The sequence below is a fragment of the Mobula birostris genome, chromosome 11, assembly GCF_030028105.1.
Source record: "Mobula birostris isolate sMobBir1 chromosome 11, sMobBir1.hap1, whole genome shotgun sequence".
NCBI lineage: Eukaryota > Metazoa > Chordata > Chondrichthyes > Myliobatiformes > Myliobatidae > Mobula > Mobula birostris.
The window spans coordinates 68,789,709-68,806,561 of NC_092380.1; the positions used below are offsets into that span (position 1 = coordinate 68,789,709).

Below are 16,853 nucleotides of genomic sequence, written 5' to 3' on the forward strand. Positions count from 1 at the left end.
AGAACTTTGACACTCATGGTAATAGATATATTCTAGGACTAGAAACAGCTTATCGTCCTCTTAAGGCCATCCAGAATCTCCTCCTCTGAAAGACATCAAACTTCCAGCCACATGGGAAGATTTGTTTTAAAGACACTGCAACAGAAAAAAAAAACGCATAGGGAAGAGTGGAATGAGGAAATGTATAAACTGATTAATTTGTTTTTCTTATTCAGTTTAATCTTCATTTACTTAGAAGCAGCTTGGGCTATCTATTTTACCCTGGCCGTCTTTTTTTTGCATGGAAAAATAATTATAATCATGGGATGGTTAGTTGTGGTGAAAGGGTAATTGGGACTATGTTTATTGACATTGTGGTTGAATGAGTTGACCAAAGATGGAGCAGTTGGAAAGTAACTGGTTCAGTTGCCTCATAAACATGAGAAAGTCTGCAGATGCTGGAAATCCAAAGCAACACACACTGAATGCTGGAGGAACTTAGCAGGTCAGGCAGCATCTATGGAAATTAATAACGTAATGTTTTGGGCCAAGACCCCTCTTCAGGAGTGGAAAGGAAGGGGGAAGACACCAGAATAAAAACGTGGGGGGAAGTGGAAAGATTGGCTAAATATTTTAATTCTGATTCCCATTCCCATTTTGACATGTCAGTCCATGGCCTCCTCTTGTCCCAAGAAGAGGCCACCCTCAGAATGGAGGAGCAATACTTTATATTCCGTCTGGGTAGCCTCCAAGCTGATGGCATGAATATCAATTTCTCCTTCCAGTAAAAAAAAATCCTTTCCCTTAATCTCTTCTTCTATTCCCACTCTGGCCTCTTACCTCTTCTCAACTGCCTATCACCTCTTCCTGGATCTCATCCTCCTTCCATTTCTCCTATGGTCCCATCTCCTCACCTATCAGATTCCTTCCTCACCAGTTCTTTCCTACCCACCAGGGTTCACGTATCTGCTTCCAGCTATCCCCCCACCCAACCTTTTTATTCTTGTGTATTCCCCCTTCTTTTCCAGTGTTTTATCTATGGAATGGCAAGCTGGATTGTGTGCAAGTGTGTGAATGTTCATCTGCAGACCGCTGAAAACTGCTTGTTCTTGCTGATGACACCCAAGAATCATCAGTTTACAGAACATGCCACTCAGGGACTTGGGCTATATATATTTTTTGTATGATCGTGTGTTTACTTGCAATCTTACATGTGCTATATGTAAACAACAGGAATTCTGCAGATGCTGGAAACTCAAGCAACACACATCAAAGCTGCTGGTGAACGCAGCAGGCCAGGCAGCATCTGTAGGAAGAGGTGCAGTCAACGTTTCAGGCCGAGATCCTTCGTGGGTCCTGACGAAGGGTCTCAGCCTGAAACGTCGACTGCACCTCTTCCTACAGATGCTGCCTGGCCTGCTGCGTTCACCAGCAACTTTGATGTGTGTTGCATGTGCTATATGTACCTTGTGCTGTGTATGACTGTTGATACTGGGTTTTACATCTTGGCCCTGGACGAACGCTGTTTCGTTTGGATGTATTCATGTATGGTTGAATGACAATTAAACATGAACTTGAACTTGCATGCTTAAGAGTTAAATCCACCAAGTCCTTCAGAAGATCAGGAGATTGCAAGTTCATTACGATAGTTCAAAAGTATGTTGCTTAAAGGGAAATTACAGGCTACAGATTGCAGTGAGGGTAATTCAGAAGGAGTATATTTAGAAGTTTTTTTTTAAGCAGCCCACAACATGTCGTCGTGGTTCACCAGTGCCATTTTGGCCAATACCCACTTGATTCATTTTCCAAGGCATATCTGTAGCTCTTTCTTTACTTGTTTGTATCAGTGACTTTCCCTCTCCCTTTGCCTGCCTTCTCAGAATCACTTTATTACCAGTATATGAAATATACCAGAAATGATTGTAGTTCAGTGCCAAGCATAAAACACAGGACAGTATCATAACAGACAGCACAATAGCAACCAACAATTTACAAGACAATAGTGTAAACAGCCATGAGCAATCAACAATTAGTAGAACAGTCACATGTGCAAACGTCAATAATCAAATTTAAATAAATGTGAACATATGAACAGACACAATAATTTAATTTAAACAGAACAAGAAGGGCAGGAAAAATCATTTAACAAATATTCTGCAGAGACAGTTAGGGCATTGCACCTGAGAGAGTACTGTTGAGAAGCTGGATTGCTACAGCACAGAAGCTTTGGCGATGTCATGTAGTCCTGCTGGTGACAGACTTGTAGCATCTCCCTGATGCAGTTTTGTAAATGGGTGACAGCTCTCTCTCTCTATCTGTCTCTATCTGCATGTCTGTCTCTGTCTTTCTCGATACTGTATGTTGGAACTGTCCTACTCTCTCCACATGTATGTACAGTACATCAGTGTGCTTTCTCCGTTTTGTGCATTAGTGATTCTCTGTCTGTATCCATAGTTCTCTCATTCTCTCTCCAAATATAATAAAACCAAAGAAAGATAGAATACAGAAATAGACTCTTTCCCATGCAGTTGATGCTAAGCATCAAGTACACACTAGCATGCAATTTCTACCCTAATCCATTTTCTGCTCCACATCCCATCAACTCTGCCTTCATTCATTGCAGCAGTCTCAGAAGCGGCAACTTGCAGCAATCAACTAATTTTTAGGAAACTGAAACAAGCAGCATAAATCCATGCAGAAAAATGGAGAACACCCACACTTGCAATAGACAACTTCAGAGGTCAGGACTGAACGTGGTAGCTGGAGCTGTGAATCAACTGCTCTACCAGGTACACCACTGTGCCACTCTGCAACCCTAAAATTGTCTTAAGTTACAAAATTGCATTTTGTAATTAGAGCATATAGTGGATAAACCAGACTTGCCAAAATTTATATGCTGAAACTTAATGCAAAACTGTAAGTAAAAATGCTTTGATTCGTAAAACAGGACTAGGAACACCATTGATGTTTTGTTGAAACATCAAGATCATGTTCTCATGCTAACATTTGCTTAGCTATTTATTGTTCAGTCATTTTATAAAGGAAATTCTGGACCTTTCAACTTCCACAGGATGGAAGAATACTTCAGGACAAGAAATATGAAGTAAATCAGGCAAGTTTAATTATTAACAAAATAATTTGAACAGATCATACAGTGCACAGAAAGGTTAGGTTCAGTGTGTTGTAGGAACTATGGACACTCATTGGAGCTCCGTCTTCTAATATTTGTTGAAAAAATTCTCAATGAGGCCTGAGGAATGTGGAATTTCAGAATATTGTTGTAGTTTCTACTACAAAATATGATGAAGAATCTTACACATGGAATTACTGCATTTCATCTTTCAGCTTTGAAAATGGAAGTAACTGCAAATGCAATACATCAGAGATAAAAATGGAATAAAAAATGCCGGATACATTTATTGTACATGTGCATTTCCAGTGGAGAGCATCACTTAAAGCCAACCTATGCTGCCACAATCCAGTCTGCACCTCTTAATGAGGCAGAGAGCATGTAAAAGTGGATCAGAAGCTCATTCTAACAGATAAAGATTGACAAATGGAACAACCTGCAAAAGATTTAACAGCATGTTGTTTACTTGTGCAGTTCGGATAGGAGTGATTCCCTGTATTCACAGCTCACCAAGAGAAAATGGATGCACGTTCTTTTTGTCTTCTGAAGTTAAATATTTTAAAACTGGATATTGCAGTACAAAGTGTGTCAATTAAGTATTTTTGTCTAAGAATTGGTATATATTTGTCACAGCACTGATTAAAAAATGTTTAAAAACCAGAATAATTTAAAACAGATTTACTTGTATGGTCCACCATAAATCAATCCACTCCAAGCAAAGGATTCGAACACTTACCAGTGCACCATAGGAATAGGCTCGGTTGCCACAATGCTGTGCCAAGCTAATTATACTGGTAATTAAACAACTAACTAAACTAATGCATTCTACCATAACCCTACGTTCTCTGCACATTCATTTGTGTATTTAAAAGCCTCTTATATGGCTCTTATTTGCCTCCACCACCACCCCTGGCAGCTCATTCCAGCACAAGATTGTGTAGCCAAATATATCAACCCCTTCATGTAAAATAAAAATCAAAGGCTGATCTTTGAAATATCACCAGTTTGCAAAACCACATCTTAGAGATAACAATAACGAAAAAATAGAAGGCTCTTAGAATTCAGAGGGTCAAGCAGCATCTGTGGTGACAAATGCTGTACACACATATCTGTTGGCTCCCAGTCCTGATACAGGGTCTTGACCTGAAACATCAATATACACATTTTATTTGCAGAGACTCTCTGACTTCTTCCATCATTCTGATTTTTGTTCCATATTCCATCATCTGTCCCCATCATAACTTTTGGATGTCACTATTCCCAGTTTCTGCAACAACTTTCCCTCTGCAACTGTGCTACAAGCTAGCAAGTACAGAAATCGAACAAAAGGTTAGATGTGGTCAAAGAAATGACGTGGCAGGGAAAGCTTTAGATTTCTCAGTAACGGGCTGCTGCTGAGGAAGGTGGAATCTGTACAAGGTGCACCTAAACCAGAATGGCTATTATCATTGCAAGGAAGCTTGCTATAGCTTTTGGAGAAGATTTAAACTAAGTTCTCCTGATCCTAAGACCCCATTGAACATTGGTAATATGGGATATTGCAAGTCCAATTCACTGGTTCATTGGCAAGACGCATGGCGTTGTGAAGCTGCGTTGTCTTGACTACGGAAGGACTAGGCTCTTGGGCTGCTGGGTCGCCTGTTGCAGCTACCTGGGAGAGGAGATGCCAAGCCAGTGCGGGAGGAAGCAGAAGCCTCTGTGGGTGTGCTGAAGTCTGTGCTGGTTTGGGGGATGGGCCCTCCTGTTGGTGCTATTCAGGGAGTTGTGCTACACTTTTTGTGACTGTTTTCTGTTACCATAACTGCATGCGCTAAATGCTCTGTGTTGCTGGTAGTATGCTTTGCACTTTGGTGCTGGAGGAATGCTGTTTCACTTGGCTATATTTATGAATGGTTGAATGATACTTCAATCTGAACTTGAAGTTGGCAAAGTAATGGGGCAAAAGGGTGATGTACAGTAAAGGGGTGAAATATAATAGGAAAAACAAAGTCAATCCACTAGGCAGAGCTGTATAAGGCCAGTGGAAGGAATGCAAAAATAAACTGAATTTATTTTCATGTAAGGAGAATGATTGTTAAACGAACCAAGAATGTTAAATATTATGGTAATAAAATATTACTACTATCACAGAAACATTGTGGAAAGGAGGGAGGACTGATAACTCAAAATTCCAAGGTATACATTTCGCAGCCATAACAAGGAGGTGGTATAAAAGAGGAGGTGGCATTGCAACATTAATTAATGAATTAATTACTGTAGTAATAAGGGAGGATCTTCAAGATTTTTCAAATAAGGTCAGATGCATGGAGCTTAAAAACAGATATATGGGAAATATATTGCTAGTAGTATTTTCTAGGCCTGATAATAGTTAGGGGAAGCTGGATGAACAGATATATAGGGAAATCACAAAAAAATGTAAAATAATAGGGTGTAGTAGGGCATTTAAACTTTTCCTCTAATAATTGAAGGTGTCCTTACTGTGACAGTCTTAGGTAGGGTGAAATTATTGAAGAGCCTTTGGTTTTGAGACAGGATGTTTTGGGGATTAGAGAAGGGCACTCCTGGACTGAAGTTTAGGGAATATAGCTAGACAAGTGGCTGGAGAGTGAGTGAATAGTAATTTGGAGATATAGTGACTACAACACTATGTTTCAAAGCAGTTGTGAAAAAGATAAGGATGGATTGCGTACTCAGGTCTTGAACTGATTGAATAGGTCAATTCTTGAGCATGTTCTACTGCTGAATAAAATGGTGGCTAATCCGAATGCAAACTTAACTCCACGTTCCATTCTACCCTCAGTAACCTCTTAGTCCCTTGCCTCTCAGAAATCTAACTACTCTTGCCTTAAGATTATTTAAGGACTCTGTTTCCTCTGCCTTTAAAAGTTTCAAGGATTTATGACATGCTGAGAGAAAAAAAATCACCTCATCTCTGTTTTAAATGGGCACTCATTGACTTTAATGAGGTATCACTGTTTAAAAACAGAAGTAAATGTATTATCAAAGTACATATATGTCACCATATAAAATCCTGAGATTCATTTTCTTGCAGGTATACTCAATAACCATAATAGAATCAATGAAAGACCACACCTACTTGGTGTTCAGAAAGTGTGCAAAAGACATAAATAATAATCATAAATAAATCAGCAATAAGTATCGAGAACATGAGATGAAGAGTCCTTGAAAGTGAGTCCATGGGTTGTGGGAACACATCAATGGGGCAAGTGAAGTTAATCCGCTTTGGTTCAAAGCCTGATGGTTGAAGGGTGATAATTCTTCCTGAACATGGTGGAGTGAGTCCTGAGGCTCCTGCACCTGCTTACTGATGGCAGGAACAAGAAGAGGGCATGCCCTGGGTGGTAAAAGTCCCTGATGATGGATGTTGCTTTCCTGCAACAATTTTTCACGTAGATGTGCTCAACGGTGCGGAGGGCTTTACCTGTGATAGACTGGACTATATTCACTACTTTTTGTGGTATTTTCCGTTCAAGGGCATTGGTGGTTCCATGCCAGACTGTGATGCAGCCAGTCAATATTCTCTCCAATATCCTCCACAAGATGAAATGTCCTCTCCACATCTATTCTGTCAAAATCCTTCAAGATCTTACAAATATTAGATCTAAGTATACATAAAAAACAAAGCTTTGCTTGTATGAGAGGTGACTGTGTTTCCGTTCTCACTCTCTTTGCTGAATGTGTGCGCAGATATGTTGGCATTGGAAAAATTCAAACACAGCTTCAATGGCTGTTAGTGACACAGTCCAGGCTCACATGAATGTCTCCTACATGGCACCAGCTTTACAGCTCTACGTGGAGCAACAAGAGGAGACCTTATAGAGTTACGTAGATCAACTTGATTCAGTACTGCTGTGCCAGGGAGGAGAAATATGAGCAGGATTTCTTGTCCCAAGCTATCGACAACTTTGCTACAAAGTGCACTGTGATGGGGCTGCAGTGTCGTGATCCCCATGATCAAAAAGCATACCAATATTCCTAAACTCCTTAAATCAGGAATGTGTTAGTCAATGTGATCTTGAAGCACAGTCTTTGACTATAGAAAACAGTGAAAGACAAAAGTGTCAAATCAAAATTAAAAGCAAGAAAATACCATACCTAACAATGTTAACTGCAAGGTTACTATGAGACATTGCTCTTAACTGCCACCGAAAACATTTCAGCTGCTTTGTTGTTTAGTGCCTAAGTGAAGTAATAAACAAAGTTTGAAGCAACTCACTTTTTAACTTCAGGAACAATAACAGGAACTCAGTTGTAAAATCCAGATATGATCCTTGGCCTTCTACCTTGCTGCTTCGTGTTCCTTCATTGTTTCTGGTGTTTTAGATCACCTGCCCTTTTATGAAAATCACAGGCTGTGAAAGACGCCAGACTAGCTTTTCTTCCTGTGATATGGAGAAATTCAAAACTGAAAGTTGGCCACACCTGCATGACAAAAAAAATGCACCTGCACCACAGAGGAACACCCTTTGGCATTCCTATCCCTGCCCCCACACAGCTAGACACACGAAACACTCAACCGGCTTTTGTCCTTGGACGAGGAACTTCTACAATTTGAACAGATACAAATAAAGTTTAAATAAATCTAGACCATGCTTCCCTTGGAGGTTTACATGCAAAGTCTGTGTAATAACATTAATTGACCATTTGGTGTCTCACAATGTGGAATTTCTCACTTGACAATCTGTTCCATCTAAAGGTGATAAATTATTTGAAAGAAATGAGTTCTGTTTTTAGTTTAAAATGACTTAATCCATTTCCAATAATTCAATGAGTTAATGTATTTTGCAGTGTGGATCACATTCCTGAAAACTAGGAAAGTCTTAATATTCAATCTTTCCTCCACAATAAACATAAGGAGATCAGCGATGTGGAGTCTGACGCAATCATAAAGTGTACATAAACTCTGCTATTTTCAATCAGTACGTCATGTATAGGGCCATTTTGTTGTTTCAAAATCAACTTTATCCATAAATAAATAAATATTTTGTACATATGCATAAAGAATAAACACTGCAAATCCTTTACATTTGTGAACAATGCATTCAATAATGTTAGCTTATTTTTTAAAACCATTACACTACTGTCATTCATATGTCACCCCCCACCCCCACTCCCACCACCAAGCGCTGGGTGAATCACTAATGCAATATTTAAAGGACTTACTACCCCAAGCCTTCCCAGCCTGCCTGTGTCCAGTAGTTAAAGAACACTAGACTGTGGACCTTCCCACAGAGCCTTTGCATTGGCTGCGCCACGCTTCAGGGCATCCCTCAGCATATACTCCTGCAGCATTCCTCTATGGGCATCTTGCTACAGTGGGAGCCCAACAAGTTTCAGGCAGACAAAAAAGTACCTTTCACTCAGCTGACGATCTTCCAGCAGCACTTGATGTCTGAGTCTGTGTATGTGTATGCCCCAGGGAAGCTCCCATAGATCAGAGTCCTGTTAGGCATTTGCATGGGATGAACTTTGACAAGGATCCTTGTGACTTTCATGTGCTCTTCACAAACTCACAGCCTGTAAAAAGGTGGGCAACTTTTTCATACTCAATGTAGTCTTCCTGGAGACAGCTATATAGCTATATTTTCCAACTATACAGGAAGGAACTGACAGGAAGAGCTCTTCTAACCTCTAACAAAGTAGTGGTGCTTGTGGGTGAGTTCTGGCAATGAGGCATTCTGCAAGGTGATTTGGATTGTTTACTAAGGGAAACACTCCACAGTATCCATTGAGTTTTCATCCTGTAGTATCTGCAGGCTATTCTATACTGACCACTACCTGATGGATTTGTGGTCAAAGCTGCTGATCTGGAAGAACTTTTCCATGAAGGATGGGTAATACAGCAACATCCAGTTGATTGGAACATTGCATGGCAACAGGCCTGATCCTTCCTTTCCAACCCTGACAGATAGAACCTATCGGGTTTGGCACAGTAGCACAGTGGTTAGCTAAACGCTATTACAGCCACAGCGACCTGGGTTCAATTCCATCACTGTCGGTAAGGAGTTGGCATGTCTTCCCCATGACTACATGAGTTTCCTCTGGGTGCCCTGGTTTCCTCCTGCATTCCAATGATGTTTGGGTTATTAACTTAATTGGTCACATGGGTGTAATTGGGAGGTGCAGGCTGATTGGGCTAGAGACTGTTACCATGCTGTATTTCAAAAAAAAATACTCAGCACGTAATGACATTGGAGACCCACATATTTTGGTTTCATTCTCAGCTGATACACACACAAAGGTGGTCATCAGGATGAGAGAAAGATTCGGTACACTTTTGCCTCCATTGTCCAGGGACCCATGCATTGCAGCCTTTCAGATTTGTTCCATCTTGAATCCCCAGTGGAAACAAAAGGCAGCCTGGGTGATTTTCAAGTCAGAGGAGTATGGAAGGGCCATAACTGCACCAAATACAGCAGCAGGCCCAAGAGTACTTCATACCTGATGACCAAGTTCTTCCAAGGTATTGAGGTGGAGTGCCGTTCTCACAGTCCCAGTTCCTTTTTAACATTCCCAATCTGCTATAGACAATTCTTGTCACACACCTCTGCCCTCCCCTCCCCCAAAACAGATCTCCAGGACCTTCAGGTAGTCAGACCTAATGGTGAAGGGGACCTTAGATCCATTGGGCCAGTTGATAAAGAGCATGACCTCACACTTCCTGCAGTTAACTCTGGTCATCGATGCCAACTCAAAACGATCATAACTGCTGATCAATCTGAAATCTGTACAAGGAAGTTATCACCTGGATACCTCCACAGCCTGGCAATGTCACCCCTTTTATGCTTCCGCTTTCCTGATGGATTTGGCAAAGGGCTCTATACAGCACATGAACAAGACAGGACAGTCTGGACAATCTTGCCTGACTCCAGACTTGATGGCGAAGCTATCTGTCTTTCACCCATTGAATTGGACTGCTCTGAGGGTGTCTTTGTACAGCAGTTAGATCCAATTCAGATTCAAAGGTTCAAAGGTTCAACTTAATGTAGAGCAATATATACAATATACATCATGAAATGCTTTTTCTTCGCAAAACATCCACGAAAACAGAGAAGTGCCCCAGAGAATGAACGACAGTTAAACATGAGAACCCCAAAGTCCCCCCCCCCACCAGCTCCCCCTCCTGCGTGTAAGCGACAGCCAGCAACAATCCCCCCTCCCACCTCTGGCAAAACAAAAAGCACACCCGCTACTGAACACAAGCATGAGCTAAGCGATAGCAAAGACGTAGACCTTACAGTTACCCCAAAGACTATTGTAATTCATCCGGCATTTGGCAAACCCACAAGTTCTCTCCCTAATAAGGGAGAGGGAGGAGTTCCCCCATTTTCACAGTGGCGGGAGACATAACAACAACCTACTGGTTTACGATGTTAAAAAGTCATTTTGTCACTTTTTACAAGCTCTGTGCCCGAATATCGCAAAAATCTTGGGTCTTTGGGCCCACAGCGAAAGACTTTCCGTCCTCCTCGACGACACACGAGTCTCCTGCCGTGACACCGACCCTCGATCCGCCCGTCTCCAGAGCCCCGTGATCTTAGGCTTCCAAACACTAGGCTGCCTCTCAGGCCGATCCCTTGGCATGTCGAACAATGGCCAGTCCTGAAACCCTGAGAATGGGTCCCATTCCCACAAGGAACCAAAGTCAGCGTGTAACACCAGGTCAGGGTCCTCAAAAGACCCTGAAAGGGAAAAATAAAGATATTAAAGATGGAATGGAATGTGTGTAATCTCTCTTTAGTTCCTCATGTTATCTGGGGTCAGCAGCTTAACACTCAAATTCCATGCCTCCCTGACTGCCTTCTGAACTTCCCATTGATGACCGGAGGCATGAAGGAGGCAGTGCTCAGAGAACAACAACGGTGTAACATCAATGGATCTGACGATGACAGGCTCTGATACGAAGAGTAAGTCTATCCAGGACCGGCTGAGCCATCTGATCTTGACTGGGTGGATTGTGGCTGTGCTCCAATCTGTACGGGTACTGAAGGTGTCATCTGCCCAGTCCATTGTTGGCACTCACAAATAACTTAATTCAGCAGGTCACACAGGATCTATGGAGAGGAAAAAAACAGATGTTTCAGACCAAGACCTTTCATAATACTTATTCCCAGTATCTGCAGAACCTCCTGTATCTCAGCTGCAAGCTTTGTTTGAATTGTCCACCCTATTCAGAATTTGAACTTTGGACAATGGCTTTAACACTTCATTTCAACAAATTTTGACATTTTCACATTGCATACCAAATAAGAGAATAGGTAGCAAAACCTCAGTTGCTATTCTCCAACAGATAATTTCCATATTTTCTTGTCTGAAACAATCACTGTTAGTTCATTTCTGAATCAAACATTTTGTCTTGATTTTACTGATAAATGGTCCATCATTTCTAAGGACTGAAGAAAACGATAGCTTCAATATGCCTACATCTGTGGCCAGTTATGTTATCAATTATTATGTTTATTTCAGCATGTGCCAAGTTAACACACACTTGAAATTTCTCCATTAAAAACTCTTCTTACCATTGTCTTGTTATTCTTCTCAATTCTCATGTAGTTCCAATGAATTACCACTTGATGGCAATCAAACCACAGCCAGAATATTTATCAAACCATGATACGTTCAAACCTGGAACAGTGCACACTGCATTATAGCTTACAATGATTTGAAATCACTTCAGAATATGACAAATCTCACTGGGATGCCTTATTATCTGAGATCAGTATGGTGACAGGAAATGTCATTCTGTTGTCTGTCCCAATTTCTATCCTGCTCTCGGTGAAGCTTAACAGAGTGGAAAAATGATATGGAGACCAATTCCAGCCTAGTTTCTTTTAGAATCTGAAAATGGCAGTGAATACATCTTTCAAAAACATCATAAGTTGAGACCACAGGGAAATTAAAGGAAATACTAATGTAAGATTAGTGTGATTTTTGTGCCATCTTAAAAACATAAGACATTGGAGCCGAATTAGGCCAGTTGGCCCATCGAGGATGCTCAGCCATTCCATCCTGGCTCGTTTATTATCCCCCTCAATGCCATTCTCCTGCCTTCTCCCCATATTCTTTGACGCCCCAAGTAATCAAGAACCTGTCAACCTCCGATTGAAATATACTCAATGACTTGGCCTCCACAGCTGTCCACGGCAATGAATTCTATAGATTCACCACCTTCTGGCTAAATAAATTCCTCAACTCTATTTGAAATGGGCGTCCCTCTTCTCTGAGCTGTGGTCTCTGGTCCTAGACTTACCCACTATCAGAAACAACCTCTCCACCATCCACTCTAGGGTTTTCAATATTCAATAGGTTTCAATGCGATCTCCCCTCATTCTTTTAAACTCCAGCAGCACAGGCACAGAGCCATCAAATGCTCTTCAATGTATGTGACATTGCATTGACACAGTTCACATAGTTTCTGTTTATTAGCAGGATCAGAATTCAAGGCTTTACTGCCTTCAGATTCATAGAGATCGCACTGTAGGTATTTATCCATCATTAACAGGGCTAAATTAAAATAAAAATTTAACACAAACTGGGGCAAATCTGGCAAAGGTTAGAATCCTTCTTGGTCTTTAAAGACAGATGTATGCAGAGGAAGTGTAGTGCATGACAAAGCAGGAAACTCTTCCAATCCAAAGTTATCTTAGTGAATTCCGTCCCTTTCTTGATTCTGAAGGGTACAGCGAGTTGGAGGATATATTAAGAGGGCACAACTCACTTCAGAGGTACCTCACCCAACTGTCATTCTGGGTGAACACTGTGTCCCCAGACTGGTAACCAGACATTACCATAAGCAAGTATAATATCAAGGGCAAAATTTTCATAGCAGAAATGGTTGAAGACTGTGCAGTGAGACTGTCCTTCTTTTGCCAAAGATTTAATGAAATAATCATTTCACTTTAAGTTTCAGTAGTTAAATTTGACATCATGGATGTCAGGCAGAGAGTGTTTTGCTTCCAGAGGCACTGTTCATTTTGTATGTAGTTTATTTTGTACAAACATCACTTACTGTTCATTGGAGTTAATCTGGATTTCAACTTGGAGCAAGCATGGTAGAAAGACATCCATCTCTCACCACTCTTTATTTGCCCTTGAAGCAGCAATATCTGTGAGTCTTAAGCTTTCTTAACATTGGTAAACATTTAGTAGATGAACTTTGAAGGAAGTATTGTGTTTATCGCTCATCGCTATCAAGCTATTGTAGTCACACGAGTTGACACCAGTCCATGGCATAGCTATAGAATATTGCACATGTGCATTACCTTGTTTAACACTGATGGGGAGAATAATCAATACGATTATATTCAGGCATGTGGTGATTCTGTTTCAAATCTAATATGCGTTTTGCTTAACTTTCTGCAGTTTCACAAAGTTATTTCATTAAAAGCCCTGAAGAAAGCTTCCAGGTCATTTTTGAGAAGATATTTAACTCCCTGTCTAGCTTTATATGCAATGCATTGCAAGGAAAGTAGATATGACTGGATCAATACCTTAAACAGCCTCAGCATCACATCCTCGACCCTATATTCTAGTCCTCTCAAAATGATGATAACATTGCATTTGCCACCTCACCCCCTAAGGTCAACCTGCAAGTTAATTCCTTCAGGGAATCCAGCACAAGGACTCCCAAGTCCCTTTGCACCTCTGATTTTTGAATTTTCTGCCCACTTAAAAAACAGTCTCTGCCTTCATTCCTCCTATCAAAGTGCATGACGGTACACTTCCCTGCACTATATACCATTTGCCACTTCCTTACCTGTTGTCCCAATCGGTCCAAATCCTTCTACAGACTCTCTGCTTCCTCAACACTACCTGCTCCTTCACTAACTTCGTATGATCTGCAAAGCTGGCCACAAAGCCATTAATTCCATTACCCAAATCACTGACATGTAATGTGAAAAGAAGTAGTTCCAATACTGGCCCCTGCACAACACCACTAGTCACTGGTAGCCAATCAGAATTGGCCTGCTTTGTTCCTACTCTTTGCCTCTTGCCCATCAGCCAATCTTCCATCTATGCTAGTATCTTTCCTGTAATACCATGGGCTCTTATCTTGTTAAGTAGCCTCATGTGCAGCACCTTGACAAAAGCCTTCTGAAAATCTAAGTAAACAACAGCCACAGACTCTCCTTTGTCTCTTCTGCTTGCTACTTTCTCAAAAAAGTTCAACAGGTTTGTCAGGCTAGATTTCCCCTGAAGGAAATTTTGACCTACTTTATCAGTGCTTCCAAGTACCTGAAACCTCACCCTTAATCATGGACTCCAACATCTTCCCAACTATTGAAGTCAGGCTAACTGGCCTATAATTTACATTCTTCTGCCTCCCTACCTTCTTAAAGAATGAAGTAACTTTGCAGTCCTATGATTCTTAAAAGATCATTACTAATACCTCCATACTCTCCTCAGCTCCCTCTTTCAGAACCTGGTGTGTATTTTACTGGGCCCAGGTGACTTATCTACCGTCAGACCATTTAGCTTCCAAAGCACTGTCTCCCTAGTAAGAGCAACTACATTCACTTCTGCCTGCCAATACTTTTGAATTCTTGGCATATTGCTAATGTCTTCCACAGTGAAGACTGATGCAAAATACCTATTAAGTTTGTTTGCTATTTCTTTGTCCGCATTACTACCTCACCAGTGTCATTTGCCAGTGGTCCAATTTCTACTCTCACCTCTCTTTTACTCTCTACATATCTGAAAAGACATTTGGTATCCTCTTTCATATTTCATCATTTCTTTCCTAATGGGTTTTTTAGTTGCCTTCAGTTAGTTTTTAAAAACTTAGCAATCCTCAAACCACCCAATTATTGCTTTATTATATACTCTCTCTTTTGCTTTTACAGTATCTTTGACTTTGCTTTTTAGCCATGATTGCCTTATCCTCCTTTTAAAATTCTTCTTCATCTTTGGGATGTATCTATCCTGTGCTTTCCAAATTGCCCCAGAAATTCCAGCCTTTCTGCCAACTCCAGCCAACTATTCTGCTGTCATCCCTGTGAGTGTCCCCTTCCAATGAACTATGGCAAACTAAAACTCCTCTCTCATACCTCTGTAATTCCTTTTACTCCACTGTAATACAGATACATCCAATTTTATCTTCTCCTGCTCAAACCTCGGGGCATATACATCACTGAGCATCTTACGTGGTCTATACATTCTGGCTGTGTGGTGAAAAAAAGCACAACAGTGCCTCTTTCACCTCAGAAAGTTGAAGAAGTTTGGTATGGGCCCCCAAATCCTAAGAACTTTCTACAGGGGCACAATTGAGAGCATCCTGACTGGCTGCATCACTGCCTGGTACGGGAACTGTACCTCCCCTAATCGCAGGACTCTGCAGAGTGTGAGGCGGACAGCCCAGCACATCTGTAGATGTGAACTTACCACTATTCAGGACTTTTATAAAGACAGGTGTGTAAAAAGGGCCTGAATTATCATTGGTGACCCAAGTCACCCTGACCACAAACTGTTCCAGCTGCTATCATTGGGGAAATGGTATCGCAGCATAAAAGCCAGGACCAACAGGTTCCAGGACAGCTTCTTCCACCAAGCCATCACACTGATTAATTCATGCTGATGAAACTGAATTTCTATGTTATATTGACAGTCTTGTTGTACATACTATTTATTATAAATTACTACAAATTGCACATTGCACACTTAAACAGAGACATAGTGTAAAGATTTTTACTCCTCACGTTTATGAAGGATGTAAGCAACAAAATCAATTTAAATCAATATTCGATCATATTATAACCACTGCCTCTTAAGGATTCCTTTACCCTAACTTTCCTAATCTAATTTGGTTATTACACAACACCCAGTTCAGCTTTGTTTTCCACCTAATGGGCTCAACCACAAGCTGCTCTGAAAAGCCATCTTGGAGGCATTCTACAAGATTCCTCCCTTGGGATTCAGCACTAACTTGATATTCCCAACCTAACTGCATATTGAAATCCATATAACTATTGTAAAACACATCAAAGTTGCTGGTGAACGCAGCAGGCCAGGCAGCATCTCTAGGAAGAGGTACAGTCGACGTTTCAGGCCGAGACCCATCGTCAGGACCCTTCCTTGTTAGTCAAGAGCTGCAGTTGGATGCACTTCCTGCAGATGTAGTCATCTTCTTAGTATTTCCTCAGTACAGAATAATGCTGAGCATATCTACAGAAGGAAGGCAGTCATTTGAAGTAGAAATGGTTTAAAGGTTTAATGCTAAGCGTTCTTATGGATCATTTGTGATTTGACTTATTATGCTTCAATTTTGTCCTGAAAATTAAGCTGCTGCAAATACAAAGAAGATTTGTGGATCTGGATGATCTTGCAAACCATTTTGGCCCATTGTGATAAAGACTAGGGCCACCAATCCACAAAATTTCCTGATCTCTTCTTGAACAATACTTTATCTCTCATACCACCACCAGCAACCAAAGAAGTTCATAATAAGACAATGTTCCTTGAACCTTTTTGTTTATTACTTATAGAAGTATTGACAAACTTGTCCATGATCTTTGCTCATTTCTTCTACTGAGAGCTCACCTCACAACATCTTGACACAACAAAATGCAGTACAGAGACTGACAGCACATGCAGATGGCTGTACTCACAGAAAGGCTTTGACATTTAGTGAAGCCTGTTTCCTAGATCATTGCCTGCCTAAGCTGTTATTGCTAACAGTGTTACTAAATACTTAAGAAATTCTTTTAGATTTACAAGCATTCAATTA

General features: G+C 40.9%; 1 protein-coding gene across 1 annotated transcript in view; it reads right to left on the reverse strand.

Moving 5' to 3' along the window:
* syt8 (synaptotagmin VIII) overlaps window positions 1-7,506 on the reverse strand; it is a 91,441-nt gene extending 83,935 nt beyond the window's left edge. Inside the window, exon 1 of the mRNA XM_072273147.1 lies at window positions 7,347-7,506. The gene's annotated coding sequence lies outside the window, so the exon portion shown is untranslated. The remainder of the gene's footprint in view (window positions 1-7,346) is intronic.
* Between the last annotated feature and the right edge of the window lie 9,347 nt (window positions 7,507-16,853).